The sequence below is a fragment of the Typopeltis vanoorti genome, chromosome 18 (assembly GCF_054136105.1).
Source record: "Typopeltis vanoorti isolate ZY-2024b chromosome 18, IOZ_Tvanoo_1.0, whole genome shotgun sequence".
Classification (NCBI taxonomy): Eukaryota; Metazoa; Arthropoda; class Arachnida; order Uropygi; family Thelyphonidae; genus Typopeltis; species Typopeltis vanoorti.
Window position 1 is genome coordinate 1,838,904 of NC_143566.1, and position 17,325 is coordinate 1,856,228.

The following is a 17,325-nucleotide window of genomic DNA, read 5'->3' on the forward strand; positions in this document are numbered from 1 at the left end:
AATAATGTATATTATTATCTTTTGGGCATCGTGGAGTTGCAAAGAATGCAAAGTCAAAATCTGTTGTTAAATTCATCCACTGTTTGAACTTTCACCCCTCTCAGGTAATGCATTCCATGCTCCTGCCACTCCCTATGCAAGTAAAAAAAAAAAAAAAAAATGGCTTCTTATTATTTTACTCACTACTTCCTTTGGTTACTTCCATGAAGGGCCCCACGTCCTTGTTCCTTCCTCTTGTTCTACCATATGAAAAATCTTCTCAGTATTAATACAATAATAATCTTTCAGTAGCTTAGAAATAACTATTATTATTATTATGTGACGCAAAACACCAGCATTATTACTAACAACTCTCCTAAGCTTTACGTAATCTGCATACAACTGAATATCTCCCTATAGTCCTGTGACATTATCATATCAAGGAGTTCAAGGACTCATCAAGGGAGGGCACTACTCTACAGTTCACTGTCGCCACCACTTAACTCACCAACTACAGTGAACATCTATATCAATGCCATCTACTGCTCACTACCCCACTAGTATTTTCACAGACAATCACAAACATCCATGCTCTCAGCAGGATTCGAACCCACACCCTTTTGGTTGGAGAGTGGATACACTAACCACTCAGCCAACCAGGCTGGCATATCACAGTCATATCCCCCCTTTTGTCTTCTATCCACAAAACTCGTATGCCCTCAGTCTATCCTGCTAAATCAACATTGCACAGTCCTCCTGATTTCATTTTTGCTATCCTTCTCTGCACCCTCTCCAAGGTTAATCCTTCCCTTCAGGCAGTGATCAGAATACATCGTGAAAATTATGGAAACAACTACCGTGTTGGAATAAAACTTTAGTTTAATATAAACCAAAATAAACACTCAATGTTTCGACCTTCACATTAAGGTCATTGGCTGGAGTATACACTTATATACAAATAAACAAGCTACACTACAATCTGCATGGCATGCTAAACTTACTGATCACCTTACAACTATTGGCCTGACCTCTGATGGAGAAAAAAAAAAAAAAAACTTATTACAACAAAGCTAGAGTCCTATTATTATTATTATTATTATTATTATTATTGTTATCTATTAGGTTACAAAATTAAATTAAGCTGGAGAGCAATATGTTTACAAAAAGGAAAAATTAATAAATAAAAATAAAAGATTACTTATATAAGTATATATATAAATTACAATCAGCTTGTATGGATACTGGCCAATAAAAGCTGAAAAATTGCTTAGAGTCCTAAAGTCAGGTTTTGCTAGAAACTATGTGGGCTGAATATGTGCCATCTAAATTTTTGGGATTTTTATGCCACCATTATTATTAAGATTAGGGTGGTTAATCAAAATTTCACAAGCTTATTTAAATTTCTGTTCATACCAGGTTTTTGTATGAGGTAACGAGCAAGTACTTTTCCAATCAATTTGGTCTAGGGTGTTAAGAGCATGATCTGAGAGGCTTGCTTCACCAAAATTGTTAAATTTAATGTGTCATTTGTGCTCTTTTTTACGGATTGGGATTGTACGTCCAGTTTCCCAATATAATGCAAGTTACAGGTGCAATAGATGCAATAAACTCCAGGATGTTTATTGGAGAGATTGCTGTTCTGAATGAGTCGGTGTGTCCCAGGGAGGATGATAGCAGGGGTGGCCTCTTGTGGGAATGGATACTTGGGAGAAGGGAGACGATGTCAGCTAACACTGAGCTCAGTGGAGTCTAGAAGGGATAATGCTGGGTATAGAAACAATGGCATTTATATGCTTTATACTAATGCCAGGAGTATCTGGAATCAGGGAGAGGAATTGGTGGCGCAGATAGCATCAGCCTGGCCAAAAATTATTGGGATCACTGAGACGTGATTGACAGTAGGGGATATAATAACAGAATAGAAGTCGCTGGGTGTAGCATTTTTCGTCAGGATAGGAGGGGAAAGCGTGGTGGTGGGGTACTGCTTATGATAAGTGATGACCTATGTCCTCTATGAGTGGAGGCTTTGGAAGGAAGTGAGACAAATGATTTTGAGAGCATATGGTGTGAGGTAGAGGTAGGCAAGACAGGATATTTAGTGGGGTGCTGCTACAGACCCAGGAGCACGGAGGATGGGTACCAGGAGATGTTTAGACAGCTAAGTTTTGCAAGTGCAAGAAGAATGATTGTTATGGGAGATTTTAACTACAGTAGTATAAATTGGAGAGAGGAAGATGCATGTAGCAATAGTGGAATGGAATTTCTAGAATTCTTGAGGGACAAATGTCTTAGGCAACATGTAACAGAGGGAACAAGAGGTTCAAGAGTTTTAGATTTGATTATAGCATCAGAAGAGTTGATAATAACTGAGATGACATCTCTCCCACCGGTTGGAGAGAGTGACCATGTGGTTTTGACTTGGAAAATGAATAGACATGCAGGAGTATCAAAGAGACGGGAACTTATGTGGAATTATAATGCAGGTGATTATAATAGTCTTAGACATCAACTTCGGGAAGTTTCATGGAGGGAGGAATTGGAAGGCCGGGATATCGTTAGTGCGTCGGAAATTGTGAAAGAATATTTGTTAGCAACAATGGTAAGTTGTATACCACGAGTGAAGAAAAGGACACAATTTGGAGTAAAGTGGATGACAAACATTATTAAACAGGAATTGCATGTGAAAAAGAGGCTATGGAAGAGATATAAGAAGACAGGTGAAGAGAGGATGCATGAAGAATATAAGACATGCCAGAAGAGTGACTAGTGTGGTAAGGAAAGCGAAACTGGAATATGAGAGGAGATTGGCCCTAAGATCCAAAGAAAATCCTAGGGAATTTTTTAGCTATGTGACCAGTAGGAGGAGAAATGACTGTGGAAGAATGATATTGTGGGATAAAAATGGAAATACAGTGACTGATGCATAGGACATAGTGGAGTTGTTCAATGAACACTTTATTGGAGTATTTCATCCTGGAGGAGTCAGTTTTAATGCTAGAGGGATAGGGCAAGTTCAAGGTTTAGAGGTACAGGAGGAGAGTGTGTTTCAGATACTGAGAACTCTGGATGTCAATAAAGCTTTGGGACTGGATGGTATTTCACCACGAGTTTTGAGAGAATGTGCTAGGGAACTGACAGTGCCTTTAACCTGGCTTTTCAATGAAAGTCTGGCTTCAGCAAAGATGCCCAGGGAATGGAAGCAAGGTAAGATAGTGCCAGTGCATAAGGGTGGTAACAGACTGGAAGTGTCTAATTATAGACCAGTCTGTGTGTCATCAGTAGTTGTTAAGATCTTGGAGAAAGTAGTGAGGGACCATATACAGCATTGGGCAGATGAGGGTAATGTTATCTGTAAGAGTCGACATGGATTTGTGAAAGGGCGCTCTTGTTTTAGCAATATACTAGACTTTTATAATAAAGTTACAAGAACATTAGATGAGGGAAAGGCATATACTGCAATTTTCTTAAGACTTAGCAAAGGCATTTGACAGGGTGCCACATGATAAGCTGATATTTAAGTTGCAACACATGGGTCTGGATATCAGATTAGTCAACTGAATTCAGGATTGGCTGTCTGATAGGCATCAGAGAGTTGTGTATGGTGGAGCAGTTTCAAGGAGACAGAAGGTTACAAGTGGGGTCCCACAGGGCTCAGTACTAGGACCTATATTGTTTAACCTTTATATCAATGACATTGCCAGTGGATTGCAAGGGGATATTCAGTTGTTTGCGGATGATGCGAAGCTGGGAAGGATTATTAGTAATAGTGCAGATGTGGTAGCCCTGCAAGAGGATTTGAATAAGCTAGATAGATGGGCAAATGAATGGAGGTGTCAGTTTAATGCAGCAAAATGTAAGGTCTTGAGGTTTGGGAAACATCGATGGGATGCTGCATACTCTATGGGAGGAGTTATACTGGAGGAAGTTGGGGAGACAAGAGATCTGGAGTTGATGATTGATAGAAACCTGAAGTTTAGGAGACACCTTGCAAAGGTGGTGAAGGTAACACAGAGGATTGCTGCAATTATGAGAAGGATACTGACCTGCAGAGATAAGAGGGTTATCATTCCATTGTATAAGTCTCTGATCACACCACACTTGGACTATTGTTCTCAGATTTGGTCTCCAGGATTTGAAGGGGATAAATTAACTGTGGAAAAGATACAAAGACAGATGACAAAGATGGTCTCAGGACTGTACAAGTATAGTTATGAGAATCGGCTGAGGGAATGTGGACTGCAGAGTTTGGCGAACGAAAGAAGGAGAGGTGATATGATTGAGACTTTTAAACTGTTGAGAGGTGGTTACAGGGTTGACACTGGGAAGTTCTTTCACTTGGTTGAACAGCGGGAAGGAGTGATGATAAGAGGCCTTCTCTGGAAGTTACGAAAGGAAACTGTGAGCAAGAGGGTGAGGAGTGGTTTCTTTGCATGGAGGGTGGTTGAGCCGTGGAATGCATTGCCTGATGGAGTGATGAGAGTGAGAACGGTCAATGAGTTTAAGGAGTGGTATGATAGACTTTGTGTTTCTTAGGGGGGGGGGGGGAACCTCCCCTCGATGAGTCTTGACAGACTTTATATTCTTAGGAAGGACCCCTCACGATGAGTCTTTTGACTCCATGGAGGCCTGAATAATAATAATAATAATAATGTACCAATAGGGGTAGAGGAGTTGAATATGTTTTTTAATTTTAAAGGTTGTTTAAAAGTGGCATTAAGATTATAATGGTGTAAGATTGTATTAATTTTTTCTGATAAACCTTTAATGTATGGTATTGCTATCCCATAAATTAAATGACTGGCCTGGTTGGCCAAGTGGTTAGCACATCCACCCTCCAGCCAAAAGGCTGCAGGTTCGAATCCCACTGTGGGCATGGATGTATGTGCTTGTCTGTGGAAATGCTAGTGGTGGCGGGTGGTAGATGGCATTGGCGTAGTTGTAGTTGGTGGAGACAGAGAGCTGTAGAGTAGGTGCCCTCCCTCAGTGAGTCTTTGGACTCCCTGGAGGTGTCACATAATAATAGCTATGGTTTTACTGTAAGCTATGTTATTTTTTGATGAAATTATTAAGAGAGACCTCCAGGGAGTCGGAGACTCATCGAGGGAGGCCACATATTACACACACCAGCTATCATACTTATTCTTGAATTCATTCACACTGCTTGTGCTCACAACATCCAATGGCAATCCATTCCAGTCACGCACCACCCTCTGAGAGAAAAATCTAGTCCTCGCACCCTTCTTGGGGGCCTTCATTCTCAGCTTCCAAGGATGCTCTCTCGTCCTTTCCCCACCCTCCATAAATTGAAAAATTCCATTAATTGAAATCTTGTGTGACCCTTTCAGAAGTTTGTAAGTCTCAATCATATCACCCCCTCTTTCTCCTGTTTGCTAATGTCTGCAGTCTACAAATTCTCAATCTGTCTTCATAATCAGTATTCCACAATCCTGATATCATTTTTAACACTCTCCTTTGTACTCTCTCCAATATATCAGAATCGCAATGGAAATCAGGAGACCAGACCTGCGCACAATAGTCCAAATGAGGTCTTATCAAGGCCTTGTAAAGAGGCAAAATAGCATCCTTATCTTTACATGAGAACGTTCATTTCAGCATTGCAATTATCTTTTGAGTTTGTATTTGCAATCTTTGCCACATGGTCCTAAACTTCAACTTCCTATCTATTAACTCTCCAAGATCCCTAGCCTCATCAGTTTCATCACCATCAAATTCCTGCCATGTACCACAAGGGGTGTACAGGATATGATAGTACTACATGAAAAAATTATATCATTACTAACTTCCTATCTACAATTTTCCTCCAAATCAGTCTGTTACTTGTCAAGACTCCAACATTATCAGATGTTATATTTCTATCGTCTAAGGCACTTTGTACCATATCAATCCACCTATATCTTGGTGTTCCTCTGGGTCGTTTTGCTGCCAACCTGGCAGAGAACACTTGCTTTGCTAATCTTTCCTCGCCCATTCTGTTTAGGTGACCATACCACCTGATATTAGCTTTGCTAACGCATTCCTAGATGCTGACAATATCAAGTTCTTTCCTAATATCCTCGTTTTTAATATGATATTGCCATTGATGCCATCTGTTCACGCCTATAATCTTTCTCAGGACTCTCATATCTGCGGACCCAGCTCTCAGATCCATAAGTTAAAACTGGTTTGAACAATTTATTCAGTTGACTTCCCACCATACCAGCTTTGCTGATTCTGTTGTCTATTTCTATATTTAATTTACCATCTTCAGTAAAAATCGTGCCTAAGTAGCTGAAATGTTTTACTTGTTCCACAGGTTCTCCATTCACAACACAGTTGACATTTTCAATGATTCTGCCTATTTTCATTGTCTTTGTCTTTTTATTGCTGACCTTCATACCATATTTATTACAACAACTATTCAATTTAGTCAGAGAATCTTGCAGACTTGTAGCGGATTTATTTAGAAGTATAACATCATCCACATAAAGCAAAGAGCTGACATTAACATCTCGAATTTTGATATCATGTTTAATACCAGTTTCCTTCATAATGTGATCCATATAAATAATGAATAACAGAGGGGATAATGTACATCCTTGTCTCACACCAGATTTAACATTAAACCATCTTCCTGTACTTCCTTCAATTCTAACTGCTGACTTACAACTCAAATAAAGACTAAGTATTGCTTGATATAATGCCCCATTGACACCATATAACTGCAGCGTATTGAATAGCTTCTCTCTTGGCACCTTTTCACATGCCTTTTCCAAATCGACAAAACTTAAATACAGATCTTTGTTATATTCCCATGCTTTCTCAACTATTTGTCGTAAAGTGAAGATCTGATCCTGACAGCCTCTATTTGGCCTGAATCCAGCTTGTTCTTCACCAAGCGTTTCTTCCACAAAATCGTCTCAACCGTTTCTCAAGTATACTTGCATAGATCTTGCCAGGAATACTCAGTAGGGAAATACCTTTGTAATTCTCGCATTCAATTTTATTTCCCTTTTTATATATGGGTACTATGAGAGCTCTACTCCAATCATCGGGAATTCGTCCCTCTGTCCAGGCATTCTGAACTATGCAGTGCTGCCACTGTAAGACTCTTATACCACCATACTTCAGCATTTCTGGTCGAATATCATCTACTCCAGCTGCCTTTCCACATTTCAAACCTTTGATGGCTTTTTCTACTTCAAGTATGAATATGTATTCCTGCCTGCATGCTTGGTCAGTGTTTTTTACCACTGTGCTGTCATCTCTGCTTGTTTCATTTAGCAGTTTTTCAAAGTAATTACTCCATACTTCAAGGATATCTTTTTCTCCAGTTTTCATGTCACCTTTATCATCTCTAACTCCTTTTACAGCACTCTTTCCTCCATTCCTAAGCTTCTTCAACAACCTCCAGAATATTTTGCCACCTTTTTGATATTTATTTTCTATATTCTTGCCAAAGTCCTCCCATGACTTTTGTTTAGCTGGTTTTACGGTGTTTAGCATTCTTGCATTTGTCTATATTCTCTAAGCGCACAAGCTGACTTATTTGCCAGGAACTTTTGATATGCTTTCTTCTTTTCCTTCACTGCCTCTTTAACTTCCTATGTCCACCAGGGAGTTCTGATTTTTTTATCCTTGCAGACAACCTCACCACATGCCTCTCTTGCGGAATCAATCAATGTTTTCTTCAGAGTTTGCCACTGAATCTCCAAGGTTTGATTCCTGTTCTCAAACTCTTTCATTTTTTCTTCAATAATCTTTGTGTATTTTAGTCTACAGTTCACATCCGAGAGCTGCTCAACTTTTATTCGCTTTAAAACTTTCGTACATGTTATTCTTTTCAATATGAAATTCAATTTTATCCTGCTCAAGACTAAATAGTGATCGCTTCCAATTTCAAATCCTCTGTACACTCTGGTGTCCTTCACCATGGAGAAAACATCACTATATGAGCTCTACAATAACATAGTCAATGAGACTTTTCTTATTCCTTGCCTCTTCTCTCCATGTGAATTTTTCACATTTTTATGTTGGAACATGATGTTAATAATAACCAGTCCATGTCCTGAGCAAAAATCCAACAGATATTTGCCATTATTATTAGCTTTGCTCTTTTCTCCAAATTTTCCCAAAATATTTTTGTATCTCTCACAATCATTTCCTACTCTGCTATTTAGATCTCCAACAAGGACCAACTTTTCCTTTTTCATTGTGTCAGTTGCTTTTTCTAAAGCCTCAAAAAATTCTTCCACCTCTACCTTAGTAGAACCTTCTGTGGGACCATAGGCACAAATAAGTCTTATTGTCCAGTTCCCCATTCACATATTTGCCCACATTACTCTACTTGAGACTGACTGCCATTCAAGAAGATTAGCCTCGTATTTTGTGTTGAATACTATGGCTACTCCTTCTTTTCCTTGATTGTCGTTGCCTGAATATAACATTTTGTATTTATTGCTCAGAAAGATCTCACCAGTTGTGGTCTTTTTTGTTTCAGTCACCCCTATTATGTCGATCTGGTACTTATCTAATTCCTCAGCTAGTTCCATTCTTTGCCATTCAGGCTTCTTACGTTGATAGTACCGATCTTTAACTCTGGTGATGTTGAGTTGGGTTTTGTTTTCAGATTTATTTCAGTGTCTTTCTTTCTTCTCATCAGTTTCTTCTAGCCTAATCCCACCAATATAATACGACATTGGATATCTGATCATGCCGCAGTGAATGACTTTGCATTTGTGATATTGAACCGACACCCATTTTGCCACGCCCACAATTCCAGCCTATTCAAATCATTCTGCAAAGACTGCATATCAGCAGTCTTTGCAGAATCCTTCCCAATATCATTAATGTACAGATTGAATAACAATGGACCAAGCAGTGAACTTTGTGGTACACCACTTGTTACCTTAAACCTTGCAGACTCAGATCCCCCATATACCACTTTTTGATATGTCAGTCAGCCATCCTCTTATCCATGCTAATATTGTATAACCCAAACCCATTTTCTCCAGTTTATGCAGCAGTCTGCCATGCTATATTCTGTCAAAAGCCCTAGCAAAATCCAAAAGTATCATGGTGTATCCATTCCTCTTGTAACTAGTTCAATAGTAACATTGTTATAGAATGTGAGCAAGTTGCTAAAACATGACCTTCCTTTAGTAAACCCATGTTGTTCATTACAAAGTAGATATTCACTGTCAACCCATTTCTGAATGTAGCCCTAACCAATTTTTCCAAAATCTTCACCACCACTCCTGAGATACTAATTGGTCGATAGTTGAATACATCAGTCTTTGCATCACCCTTGTGCAATGGGATTACCATACATTCCATTCCTGCAGAATCTTCACTGTTCTGAGACTCATATTAAACATCTTGGTGAAAGGAATGGCCAGTTCAGCTGAACTCTCTTTTAGCACATCTGCTGATATTCCATCAGTCCCTATTGCTGAATTATTATTCAGTTTGTGCAACAGCTCTAAAACCTCGGCCTCACATACCTGCATTTCTTCATCTAGTGAAGAGGTAACAGTGAGCTCTATAATAAATTTAGTTTAATCCTTGATACTCAGATGGAAGCAATGGAGAGGTCATATTTACCTATACGAGTTGCCTTATTATTCCTTTCTTTTAGTGTTACACAGTTATCAGCATTCATTTTTGAAATTATGGATTTTACAACCGTGTTAGTCTCCCTTAGACAACACTCTGCTAGAGGAAACTCCATCAATGGGCCCGCTGCCCGTTTGGGGAGGTGTTTAGGGGCAGCGCAAAGAAATGGTTCTGCAAAAGGACGGAAATGACAACGACACCAGACTATGGCTTTAGGCAACTGGAACATCTTCTCTCTGACAGGGAAGGAGTTGGAACTGGTCGAGGAAGCCAAGCGCTACCGGCTAGACTTAATCGGGCTTTCTTTGACCAAGAGGAGAGGCTCTGGAACTCTGGATAAGAAGTGGAAGCTTTACTACTCTGGTGTGAGCCCGACAATGTCTGCTCAGGTGAGTGTGGGGATTCTCACAAGCCCCCAGCTGTCAGACTGTGTTGCTTAGTGGATTCCATTGGGGGGACGGGTATGTGTGTTAAGACTTCAGATGAAAAACCATGATTTGGCTGTGGTGCAAGCCTATGCACCTAATCTGGGGTCAGAATACTCTGCCTTCCTAGAGGAAGTAGATGCTGGCAGACATGGAATCAGTCCTGCTAATGGGTGACTTCAATGCACATGTTGGAACAGATGACCAAACATGGAGGGATGTGGTTGGGAGGAACGGTGCCCCTGACTTTAACGCAAATGGGTTGAAATTATTGGACTTCTGCTGTACTAACAGCTTGTCCATAATGAATACCTTCTTCCAGCACCGAGAAGTCCATAAGTATACCTGGTATACTTATGGACTTCCTCACAGCCTCATTTTCCAATGTCTCTCATTTTACATAGTATAGCTGCTTAGGCCTACCAGCGTTGATGGTAGCACCTGGTGTCAGAAGCCGTAGAGTGCACACAACAAGGTGTTGGTCAGTTGACAGTTTTGCCCCTCTTCTCACACGAACGTTCAACACTGAGGAAAATAGGTCTGCTGAGACTATAAAGAAGTCAATCAGTGACCTTTGTTCTAGCGTAGGTCACTGATTGACTTCTTTATAGTCTCAGCAGACCTATTTTCCTCAGTGTTGAACGTTCGTGTGAGAAGAGGGGCAAAACTGTCAACTGACCAACACCTTGTTGTGTGCACTCTACGGCTTCTGAAACCAGGTGCTACCATCAACGCTGGTAGGCCTAAGCAGCTATACTATGTAAAATGAGAGACATTGGAAAATGAGGCTGTGAAGAAGAATTTTGCAGATGACATTTCCTCCAGGTTCAAAAAGATTCCCAAGCATACTGCAGATGTTGAGGAGGAGTGGAAGCTGTTCAGAACAGCTGTCACTGCCTCTGCACTCTCGTGCTGTGGCAGAAAGCAGTTTGGCGTGGCAACAGGCAGTGAGAAAAGGACACCTTGGTGGAACCAAGAAGTCCAAAAAACTGTCCAGCCAAAAAAGGAGTCCTACCTAACATGGCTTAGGGTCAGGTCACCTGAGATGCGTTTGCTGTATGCTGAGGCATAAAATGCTGCTGCTGAGGCAGTAAAGACAGCAAAGCAGAAGGTGTGGGAATCCTTTGGAGAAAGATTAGACTCATCCTATGCAAACAAAGTATTCTGGCAGACCATCTGCCACCTTCGAGGGAGGAAATCGTGCACAGCAAGGGCAATTAAGGCCTCTGATGGTGCACTTTTAACAACCAAGAAGGATATCCTCCACAGATGGAGGGAATACTTTGAGAGCCTTCTTAACCCGGGTGGTCCAGCAGTTGTGGAATCCAAGAGATGCAGATCGGTGCAATGACTAGTCTCACAGCAGAAGAGGTCCATTTAGCAATAAAATCGCTAAAATTGGGCAAGGCTGCTGGCGATGATGAAATGGCTGACTCGAGTGTGTCAGGCTGCTTGGATATCTGGGCGAGCACCAAAGCAATGGCAGACAGGCATAATAATACCAGTCTTCAAGAAGGGAGACCAGAAGGATTGCAGTAACTATCGTGGCATCTCTCTGCTCAACCTGCCTGGGAAAGTGTATGCTAAGTACTTGGAAAGATGGTGCAGGAGCATAGTTGAGTCAAAGTTCCAGGTAGAACAATGAGACTTTCGTCCTGGTAGAAGCACAACTGACCAAATCTTCACTTTAAGGCAAGTCTTTGAGAAATCTTGGGAATATGCCAAGAATGTCTACACATGTTTTGTGGACTTGGAGAAGGCATTTGACCGGGTTCCTCGGGATAAGCTTTGGCAAGTAGTACAGGAATGTGGAGTGGATGGCCAACTATTAGCTGCCATGAAGTCCCTGTATGAATGCCCAGAGTTTTGTGTCAGGGTAAACAGCATAAAGTCTGATCCTTTCACAGTCTCCGTTGGCCTCTGCCAAGGGTGTGTTCTGTCACCCCTTCTTTTCATAATATTTATGGACTGGATTGATAGGCACAGCCGAGGCAGTGAGTGTGTCAGAATTGGAAGATGCAGCATTGGGTGTCTGCTTTTTGCAGATGACCTAGTTCTGCTTAGCTCTTCCACAGATGACCTCCAGCAGACCTTCGATAGGTTTGTAGCTGTTTGTGCAGAAGCCGGAATGAAGATCAGTGTGGCCAAAACTGAAACATTTGTGGTCTCAAGACAACCATCCCAGTGCACTCTACATGTAAGTGGGATGTAGAGCTAGATACTTGAATTGGCTTAGCAAGCTCAATATTGTGGGAGCTTGGCCGTTCGGTAGTATTGAAGCGGGAGTTAAGCCAGAAGGCAAAGTTGGCTGTCTTCAATACAGTCTGTCCCCATCCTCACCTATGGTCATGAGAGTTGGGTTATGACTGAAAGAATGCGGAATGAGGTTTCTTTGAGGGGGTTGCGGGGCTGACAAGACTCGACAGAGTCAGAAGCTCTGCAATTCGGGAAACCCTCAATACTCAACCGCTGCTTCTCCGTGTTGAGAGATCACAGTTACGTTGGTACGGGCACCTGGTCAGAATGCCACAAGAGAGGCTCCCTCAGCAGGCCCTCTTTGCCAAACCAGAGGGTGAGAGGCCACATGGAAGGCCAAGGACTCGCTAGATAGATTATATCCAAAACCTTGGGTGGACACGTTTGGGAATCCCACCAGAACACCTGAGTTTGGTGGCAGAGGATCGTGACCATTGGAAGTTCCTCTTGCAGCTGTTGCCCCCACAACCCAGTTAGGAAAGGTGGGCCTTGAAGATGTATGTATATATGTATGTACAACCGTGTTATGACTAGCTCTTTATTATCCCGATGTTTCGATCTTCATATCAAGATCATCATCTGGAGCATACACAAATATACAAGACAGGTTGCGTTACATTACAAACCATAAGCTAGAGAAACAATGATTTGATCACGTTATTCTACTGGCATGACCTCTAGTGAAATTAAAAAAAAAAAAAAAAAATCATTTATAAATTACATCAAGCTAGATTTAATTTAAGATAACATGAATAAACATTTTTTTCTTTTAGATAGTTTTCTTTCAGTAACAGTGATATCCTATTTTTAGTATTACAATTATAATAAATTTAGTTTAATCCTTTATCCAAGTGTGAGCAAACAAAGTTTGCACCTGAAAATATCTTCAGGACTGGGATAAGGTGGTACAACACCAGGCAACTCGTTGCAAAGGTAGAGCAAGTGCTAACATCATCACTCCTATCTCGGTATCTCCCATAATGCAAAACACATCTCCTTGCGGATATGTCTAATGTTATGCATTAAGGTAAGGGCCACTACCCAGACTAGTTTCAACCTTTATTGAGGTCTCTTCAGTGGAAGCTAGGCCCGAGTGGAGATACCAGGCAGAAGCATTAGCAAGGTCATCTCTTCCTATAGGAGTTGCCAAACGGTGTGCCACCTTTTTAATAAATTACTCTGGATTTAGAGAAAGATGTTGAAAGTTTATTTTTCACTTGGTTAAGACTATAATAAATTTAGTTTAATCCTTTATCCAAGTGTGAGCAAACAAAGTTTGCACCTGAAAGTATCTTCAGGACTGGGGTAAGGTGGTACAACACAGGGCAACTCGTTGCAAAGGTGGAGCAAGAGCTAAAAGGTGGCACACCGTTTGGCAACTCCTATAGGTAAAGATGACCTTGCTAATGCTTCTGCCTGGTATCTACACTTGGGCCTGGCTTCCACTGAAGAGACCTCAATAAAGGTCGAAACTAGTCTGGGTAGTGGCCCTTCCCTTAATGCATAACATTAGACATATCTGTAAGGAGATGTGTTTTGCATTATGGGAGATACTGAGATAGGAGTGATGATGTTAGCTCTTGCTCCACCTTTGCAACGAGTTGCCTGGTGTTATGCCACCTTACCCCAGTCCTGAAGATACTTTCAGGTGCAAACTTTGTTTGCTCACACTTGGATAAAGGATTAAACTAAATTTATTATAGTCTAACCAAGTGAAAAATAAACTTTCAATAGTATTACAATTGTTGTTATTGATTTAGGATCCTGGATTTACTATAGTCCTGTTTATAGTTGTTCTTAAAGAGGAAGGTTCCTTGGATCGAATATATGCCTTCCATATGTATGGGATTTTTAGACCTTTATTAATGTTCAGATTGATGTGGTTGATAATTATCTCACAGGCTTCCTTAAATTTGCATTCATACCATGTTTTGTTGTGATGTATACAACTAGTGCTTTTCCAGTCACTTCTAAGTAAGGTGTTCAGGGCATGATCAGAAAGGCCATCTTCACCATAATTATTATATTTAATGTGTCGTTTATGTTCTTTTTGTCTGATAGGAATTGTGCATCCTGTATACTCCAGGGTGGGCCAGCAGAGGGAGTGGGTCTTTGGATGTGTTGAGTAAGCTTTTTAATTTTGCAGGAGATTTAAAGGTGGCTTTGAGGTTCTATTTTTGTAGTATTATCTTTATTTTATCTGATGTCCCTTTAATGTAAGGAATGGTTATAGTTTTATTGTAGTCTGGTTTGTCTTTGTTTTTTATTGAGGTTTTGTAGAGAATTTTGTTAATAGTGTTTTGGCTGTAACCATTTTTTTGAAAAGTATTGCTGATAATTTTAAATTCGTCTTTCAGTGCATGTTCAGTGGAGCAGATCTTCAGAGCCCTGTTTTTTTTAAAGTGTTAATGACACCTAGTTTTTGTGTTGGGTGGTGGTAGGAGCTTATGTGTATATATTGGCCAGTATGTGTCGGTTTCCGGTAAACAGTGAAGGAAAGATTGCCAGAAGAAAGAGATGAGTGACATGTCTTCAGTGTCACAAATCTCAGTGACCAAAACTGTAGGAGAAATCTGGATGTGGTCTGATTAAAGCTTTAAATAATGAGACTACCACACTTTTATCTCTTGTCAATAATATCCCCCTCAACATTGCAGTAATTCTCCGAGATATCTTTACAACCTTTGCCATATTCCCTGAACTTTAAATTTCTACCGTTGTCCCAAAATCCCCTGCTTTCTCCTACAGTTTTCAAGCATTGGATGCATCATCCAATGCTTGAAAACTGTATCAAGCATTGGTACAGTTTTCAAGCATCCCATTTATGAACCCCAAGTCTGAAAACATTGCATTTTGTTGCATTAAATTGAAATTCTTATTCATTTACCCACATTTCCATATTCTTCAAATTTCCTGAAGAATCAAAACATCAGCATTATTACTAACAACTCTTGTAAACTTTGCATCATCTGCACATAACTGAATATCTGTCTGTAGTCCTGTGACATTATCGATAAATTGAAAAATATTGAATATTAATGATTCCAGTACTAAACACTGTAGAACTTTACTTGTAACCTTCATATTCCCTGGCGATGTTCCCTCATATACAACCCTCTGATATCTATCAGCAAGCCAGTTTCCAATCCACTATCCATATATCAAAACCTATCTGTTGCAAATTAAAAACCAACTTGTCATGTGGAACCCTGTCTAATGCCTCTTAAAAATCCAAAAGTGTATGTCTTGCCCTCAACCACTGCTCTAATTACTCTATTGTAAAAGAAAGGTAACCATATTACTAAAACAAGAGTGCCCTTTAACAAATCTGCTGTCCTTATTGACCACTTCTACATTCTATCTGGAAGTGGTCAATAAGAGATCCGGAGTATTTGGAGAATGAATCGGATTATCATGAATTTGAGTAAGTAGATGTACGATTTGTTAGGTAATTACCAGTGGCAAAGACCTATCCAGCTGTTTCTCATTCAGCTTGGGCAATGTTGTTGGAATAGGGGATGTCAGTTGGAATTATGGACATTGACGTCACCCAGGAAGATGACCTCACTAATTGGATGGCTGGATTGTAGATGGTCAAGTTTCATTGAAAGGAATGTGAAGAGATCAGAATGGTTAGTGTTTGGAGACTGGTAAATGCAACCAATGAATGCTATTAAATGGGGAAAGGAAACCGCGAGCTGAAATATACTCCAAAGTCCCTTGCTTCGTCCACTTCCTCTAGTACTGTCTCTTGAACAGAATATGCAGTTTCCCCATCTGTAGATCTCAAACTTTAGTACCTTACATTTAGTTGCATTAAATTGCCCATCTATCCAGCTTATTGAAATCCTCTTGAAGGGCTACCACATTGGCACAATTGGTAATAACCCTTCCCAGCAATCCATTGACAGTGTCATTGATATTATTATTCCTAATTCACCTCCAAGGAGTCCGAAGACTCATCACAGGAGGATATAAAGATTATCAAATGCCAGTTAATGTAAAGTTAATCAAAGATGCTATTAAGTGACTGCACTGCATCAGGGCAGCTATCAGGAATTTGATAAGTGATAAGTATCAGGAGTAGAGTCCAAAAGACGGCCTGTGACTAGTGGTGTGCCGCAGGGTTCTGTTCTTGGACTACTGCTGTTTAATCTGTTCATTAACGATATAGGGAAGGATCTAAGTGGAACAATTCGTTTGTTTGCTGATGATGCAAAGTTGGGTAGGGTGATAGTGAATGCAGAAGATGTCCAAGTCTTGCAGGAAGACTTGGATAGATTGGAGTTCTGGGCTAAGGAGAATGGATGTGAATTTAATGTGACAAAATCTAAGGTTATGCATTTTGGGGTGAAAAGATTAGCAGCAGTATACCACATTGGTGGAACTGTACTCCTAGAGATTGATGAGGTCAGGGACTTGGGAGTGTTGGTGGATAGGGAGATGAAGTTTAGGGGGCACATTGCAAAAGTAGCTAAATCAGCTCATCAACTCACTTGGTTGTTGAAAAATACCTTGATGAGCAGAGACAAGCGAGTTATTGTACCTCTGTACCGAGCCCTGATAAGACCTCATCTCGACTACTGTGCCCAGATTTGGTCACCTCGGTTCCTTCTTGATGGGGAGGAGGTGAGAGGATCCAGAGGCGAGTGACTAAGATGATAGCAGGTCTATGGAATGAACCATATGAGAACAGGTTGAAGATTTGTGGGTTGCAGAAACTAGTTGATAGGCAGAAAAGGGGAGATATGATTGAGACGTTCAAATTGCTAAAAGGATTCTATAGGATTAATTCAGAGGATATTTTTGAAATCAGGACTGGTGGTGGGAGAACTAGGGGACACCTATGGAAGCTGGGCAAGAGTGTGGTTAGCAGGGGTGTTAGAGCTGGGTTCTTTACTTTTAGAGTGGTAAATGAGTGGAATAAGCTGCCAGAGTCTGTTGTGGGTGCTATGACAGTGAGCGAGTTCAAGGCAAGGTATGATAGATACTGTGAGAATGTCGAATAGTTGTGTGGACATGATGTTTAGGGCCTCCATCGATGAGTCTAAGG

General features: G+C 40.5%; 1 protein-coding gene across 2 annotated transcripts in view; it reads left to right on the forward strand.

The window, feature by feature from the left end:
* Positions 1–17,325, forward strand: part of Eno (alpha-enolase) — a 114,661-nt gene that overhangs the window by 3,770 nt on the left and 93,566 nt on the right. The gene's annotated exons all lie outside the window — the stretch shown is intronic.